Here is a 6,567-nt window from a genome sequence, read left to right as displayed (position 1 = left end):
CCTCCTCATTTTTCAAATAAAGAAGCTAAAGACTACGAGATTAACAATCTGCCAAATGTCAGTTACTGACTGGGCCAGAATAGAACACCAGTCTCCAGAATCTCCTATATTTCAATGATTTTGATGAGTGTGTGAATGACTGACATAGTTCTGCTTTCTGTTTTTTAGAATCTAAAAGAACTTGAGGTGGCTTCACACATACAATCTCCAGAGCCAGGGTGGTTTCAAATAAGAAATTAAAGGTTCAGAATAAATCTGTGAATTTCTGTTAAATGATTCCAGTTAGGCGAGACAACCCTTGGTTGACCTCACAGATTGCAAGGACCTTGTCAGTTTACAATCCCTTATTTTTTCCACCTAGTCTTCCTAGGTGGTCTCCCATCCAAGAACTAACCAGGCCCGACCCTGCTTAGCTTCCGAGATCAGACAGGATCGGGCTTGTTCATGGTGGCATGGCTGTAAACTGATTCTTGTTCTGATACCTGCCCTGCTTCTCTTCCTTTTATACGTCATCATCCACTACTTGCATTTTACCAGCGGGGAAGGCTGCATCTCACGGGGCATACAAAAAATTCGGGGATCTCGTTAAATTGCAGTCTGTTTCAGTAGGTCTGGGGTGAGGGCCAAGATTCTGCATTTTTAACAAGCTCCTAAGTGATGCCGGTGTTGCTGATCAGCAGACCTCATAATTAAGCAGGAAGAATTTAAACAACATTGTATGAAGAGTGTTGCTTTACAAAAGAAATTTTCTAAATTAAAAAACAGGAAGAAAGACTGGATAGTGTTTAGGATTACCCAAATTAAGACAATCTCTAAAATCAGTATTTCTGAGCACCGACCTCTAACCAGTAAGCAAGCAACTTCACCTGAAGAATTGGGAAATAAAATTATCAAGCCTCTTTAGCCAAAATACACACACATGCACACACACACACACACATGTGTGTGTATATGTGCATAAAATGAACATACTTATCCTGGACGACATTATCTTTTATACTTTAATAAAAGTAATGATGCTTCTTAGAATACCCATTAGAAACATATACTGCATTTTTCTCATGGCTAGCAATTCCTGAGATTGTATTTCTCTTGGCTCATTACTCTTCACACTGCTTTCTAAAAACAACTCTACCACCAAGTGGACAATACAAAAATTAGTTTATATGATACAATATTCAGGCTTTTTCCAATTCCATTCTCCAACTTCACAGGTTAGTGAAGGCTTATTAATCCTGGGCTAATTAATAGAGCTCCAGCAGGGCTTACTACTTAAAGATGGACAACCTCAAAAGATATGTCATATTAAAGAACCATTTTCCAATATCATTTAAACAATGGCACCTGAACAGAAAGACCCTGCTGATCGGAGAATGTATAACAACAGATAAATATTTCTTTCATGGACACCAATGATTATAATGCACGGTTAAAGCAGTTGTCTAACATATGAACTCATGTTAAGTATTAATTCACAACCACAGATGTTGAACAATGAAAGCAACACTGTTTTCCTGCTTTTATCTTGGGTTTTTATAATTCTATACCTACTTCAAAAACACGGAAACAGAAACAAGCAACATTACAGAAAAGTATAATACAGTGAGGGAACCAAGGCCCTCCCACTGTGGGGATGCTGTTGTGCCCCTCCCTTTGACTCTGGGCTCAGTCATGTAATTTATTTTGACCAGTAGGATATTAGCAGATTTAGCAGAAGCAGAGACTTGGAAAGAGCTTGCTTGCTTGAGTTTATTTGTTCTTGCTCCTCTGCTATCACCATGAGAACATGCCCTGGATTGCCTTCTGTCTTTGTTTATAGAATTTGTATTTAGGATTTTTATTCCTATAAATTTCACTCTAAGGACTGTTTTAGCTGCACCCTATATTTTGGCATGTTGTATTTTCGTTTTCATTCATGTCTAACTATGAATGAATTTCTCTTATGATTTATTCTTTGACCCGTTGGTTATTTTAAGAGTGTACTACTTTCCACGTATTTTGAATTTCCCAAAATTTCTTTTTAGTGATTTCTAATTTTATTAAATTGTGGTTAGAAAACATATTATATAATTATTTCAATCCTTTTAAATTTATTGAGGCTTGTTTTATGGCCCAATATATGGTCTATCCTGTAGAATGTTCCATGCACACTTAAGAATATGTATTTTGATACTTTGGGGTGGAGTTTTCTACAGTTATCTATTAATCTAGTTGCTGTAGAATGTTATACAATTCTATTTCCTCTTTGATTTTCCTAGTTCCATTATTGAAAGTGGGGTATTAAAGTCCCAACTCTTTTTACTTTCTATTTTTTCCTTCAATTCTCTTAGTGTTTAGTTCATGTAAGGGGGTTCTATTGTTAGGTGGATAGATGTTTATAACTATGTCTTCCTGATGAACTAACACTTTAGTCATTATAAAACATCCTCTTTGTCTCTAGTAACATTTTTTTTTTTTTTGTCTTAGTCTATTGGTCTCACATTATTATAGCTACACCAGCTCTTTGGTTGCTATTTATACAGTATATCTTTTTTCATCCTTTTACTTTCAAACTATTTGTGACTTTTAATCTAAAGTGAGTCCCTTGCAGAGAGCATACAGTTAATGTTTTTCAATTCATCCTCCCAATCTGTGCCTTTTATTTGGAACGTACAGTCCATTTATATTTAATTACTGATAAGGCAGGATTTATGTCTGCCATTCTGGTATTTGTTTTCAATATATCTGATGTTTTTCTGTTCCTCAAATCCTTCAACACTACCTACTTTTGTGTTCAATAGATATTTTCTAGTGTACCACTTTAATTCCCTTGTCAATTATTTTATTATATATTTTTAAGTTGTTTTCTTCCTGGTGAGTACCATTAGCATCTTAAGTTATAACAGTCTAGTTCTGATTAATGTCAACTTAATTTCAATAGTATATTTTTAAAAATTGCTCTAAATAGCTCCATTCCCTACCACTCCTCTATGCCGTTATTATCATAAATTATATCTGTATATATCATGTGCTCATCAACATAGATTTATAGTTATTGTTTTAGCAGTTGTCTTTTACATCAGATATGAGGGGGAAAAAGGAATAACAAACAAAAGCTACATTTGTATTACCTTTTATATTTATATATGTGGTTACTTTATTAATGTTCTGTATTTCTTCATGTAGATTTGAGTTACTGTATAGTGTTCTTTCATTCAGTTTTTCTTACATTTAGTTTTTCTTACAATTAATTTTTCTGGCCATGTCTTATTTCTCCTTGCCATATATAGAATTCTTGGATGACAAGTTTTCTTTTTTTCTTGCAGCACTTTGTATATGTCATCCAACTGTCTTCTGGCCTCCATGGCTTTTGATGAGAAAGCAACTGTTAATGTATTGAGGTTCCCATGTATGTGATGAGTCTCTTCTCTCCTACTATTTTCAAGATTCTAGCTTTGCTTTTGGCTTTCAGCAATTTGACTATGATGCATCTAGATGTGGATCTCTTAGTTCACCCTATGTAGAGTTTTTTTGAACTTCTTAGATATGTAGATGAATGTTTTCCACCAAATTTGTGAAGCTTTTAGTCATTATTTTTTCATGTATTTTTTCAGCCCATTTCTCACTCTCCTCTCCTTTCGAACTTCCATTATGCTTATGTTGGTACATTTGTTGGTGTCCTACTGGTTTGTGAAGCTCTGTTCATTTTTCTTCATTCTTTTTTCTTTCTGTTCCCCGGACTAGATTATATCAATGTATTATCTCCAAGTTCCCTGATTCTTTTTCTCACCGTTCAAATCTGCTGTTGAGCTCTTATAGTAATTTTTTTCGTTTATTTTTATACTTTTAACCTCTAAATTTTCTATTTATTTCCTTTTTATGATTTCTTTCTCTTTATTAATATTCTCTATTTGGGGATATGTCATTATCATACATTAATTCTTTCGATATGGTTTGCTTTAGCTCTTTGGAATATTTTTAAAAACTGATTTCAATTCTTTGTCTTTTAAGTCCAACATCTGGGTTTCCTTAGGAACAATTTCTATTGATTGCTTTTTTCATTGTATGGAGCATATTTTCTTGCTTCTGTGTATACCTCACAATATTTTGTTAATAACTAGACATTTAAAATAATATAATGTGACAACTCTGGCAATCAGAGCTGCCCACCCTCACTTATAGAGTTGGTTGTTGTTGCCACTTCTTATAGTTGTTTGTTTATTTAATAACTTTTCTAAACTAATTGTGAAAAGTCTACATTTTTGTCATTTTAGTGTTTCTACTTGGTTAGCTTATTGGTCAGCTAATGAATGAACAGAAATTTTCTCTTAACCACCTGGAGCCAATAAATCTCCCAGACTTTGCTGTGAGTGGCTCTGTGTGGTTTCTGGGGCAACCCTTTGAAACTCAGTTTACAATTCCATTTTAGCCTTCGCTTCCTGCTTGCATATAGAATCTCAAAGTCAACCAGAAGTAAGAGCTTAGGGCCCTTTCAGGTCTTTCCTAGACATACTCACAGCTCTTCCATGTACATGGCCTTTTAGATTACCAAGAATATGTTGAAGCTTTCCAAAGCCCCTGTGAGACATTGCATTTCACCAGCTATTCCTTTTAAGCTCTTCGTCAGTCTATTGTTTGCACCAACTGTTAACCATCACCTAAGGCATCTACAAAGTTAAAAGCTTGCCTATAATTGTTTTTGACAATGCCCCTGTGTGGGGAGAAGTTTTTTAGCATTGCTTGAACTCTGAGTCAGCTCTGTAAGTGAAGTCTTCCAAGTAATCACCGGACAGGTCAGATAAAAACATTTCTATGAGAATGAGGCTCTGAAAGAATTCCAAATACATTCTGCTCTCTGTTGTGGCTACCGAGCTACCCTAGGAATATGGGCTATGATTTTTTAAGGCTATTGCATAGCTGGAAGGGGCAGGGGGACTAGGGCAAGTTAAGATGCCACAGAACTCACTGTTCTTACAAAGATTCAGCCATTTTTCTCGAATAAACGGTCCCCAAGTTACTGCAAGCCTTTGGTTAATTTCTAGAGTTCTGAAAAAGTTAATTCCGAAAAATGTTGCTAGTTTTTTCATTGCTCTTATGGAGGGAAAATTTTTTGGAAGTCCTTTATTCTGCCTTTTTTGCTGACATTCTACCATAATCAAAACCATGGCTAACTACAAAAGCTTTTGTAGCCAGACACCAGCGACACACCATGGAAATGAAGAGTTAGGAGCTGTGAGGTAATGAAGACATAACAAAGAGCCTGTGTCTTCTGTGAAATAGCCCCATAAAGCCCATTCAGAATATCCACTAATTCCCAACACCTCTTCATCCTCCTTTAATTAAATCTTCTCTTCCTTAAACACCAGCACCAAGATAAATGAGAGTAAGCTAATTCAATCTTATTGATTCTGTTTTGTTTAATCGCTAGTTACTGTTTTGTTTAATCACTAAAGATTATTTTCTACTATTTCTATTTCAAATGCACCTTGAATTACATTCCTACGGAGAAATGTGCTCTACATTCCAAACAATCACCCTAAAACTTTTTAAGCCCAACAGATTTTTTAACAAAGAATTGGCTGTATGCAAGTAATGGCTGAAACTAATACTAATTAAGTGGTGTAAACTGGTGGATTATTGGAGACCTCTGAAGAAAGTAACACTTAAACTGGATTTTGAAGGACAGAAGAAGAATTAGGAAAATGTGAGAAAGATTATATGGCCAAAGTTTCCAGTCTGGAATCGGCATAATATGACCTCAGATCAGTGAGCAAACTAATTGGCTATGGTGGTGATTAATGCGGGGAGGAGAAGAAGGTTAAAGTCAGGGAGACATTAGAGTTGGAGAAGACAACAGAAAACTTTAACAGGCAAAGAATTTTGGATTTGATTTGTAAGACTATGGTTCAAATCCATTTTCTCTCCACCAATACACCTGAGAGATGCAATCACTCCCAAGAACAGCAGTGACTCATAATTCAAGAGATCGTCAAAGATGGGGATGAGGTAGTAAGAATGGTATCAGAATCTTGGTCAAGGGTGGGCAGTGAGGGACATGAGAGATTTCAGAGAGCCCCACTTGAGATTCTGATATTCCTTTCTTTACCACTCCTCATGCCTCCACACCTCTCTGAATGAAAACAAAAAGCCAAAGGAAACCTTTGAGGAAAACACTGCCTTTCAGAAACTGCCTCAATGGCTGTATTTCATGAATTGCCTGATTTCCTAAATGTTAGACAAGTGTATTTCTGTACTTTCCAAAAGGTAATTCATAGGATATTCATTCTACAGGTGCCATCTGTTTAAAAGGGTAGGTCCACATAAGTTTGAGAAATCCCACATATCATATCCCCTTCTATCAGATAATTAACCATATCAATTAGCTGATTATATCATCTAAAAACTTTCATAGTAGAGAAATCTGTTTGATCTTTTTAACTCAGAGTTTCTACACACTTATTTGATCACAGATATTATTCTTACATAATATCTATTAATATCCTAGTATTGCACAGAAAAAGACTGAGAAACACTGGTCTATATAGCTCCTGTGTGGTTGGGGACATATCATATGTGGTTCTATACCCG

The 6,567-nt window shown here is 35.5% G+C and overlaps 1 pseudogene; it reads right to left on the bottom strand.

Moving 5' to 3' along the window:
* Positions 1-345: 345 nt before the first annotated feature.
* LOC112476359 lies at positions 346-464 on the bottom strand (annotated as a pseudogene).
* Positions 465-6,567: the final 6,103 nt, after the last annotated feature.

Source organism: Pteropus alecto, unplaced genomic scaffold (assembly GCF_000325575.1).
Source record: "Pteropus alecto unplaced genomic scaffold, ASM32557v1 scaffold161, whole genome shotgun sequence".
In the NCBI taxonomy this organism is placed as follows: Eukaryota; Metazoa; Chordata; class Mammalia; order Chiroptera; family Pteropodidae; genus Pteropus; species Pteropus alecto.
This window is presented reverse-complemented; position numbering and strand designations above follow the sequence as displayed.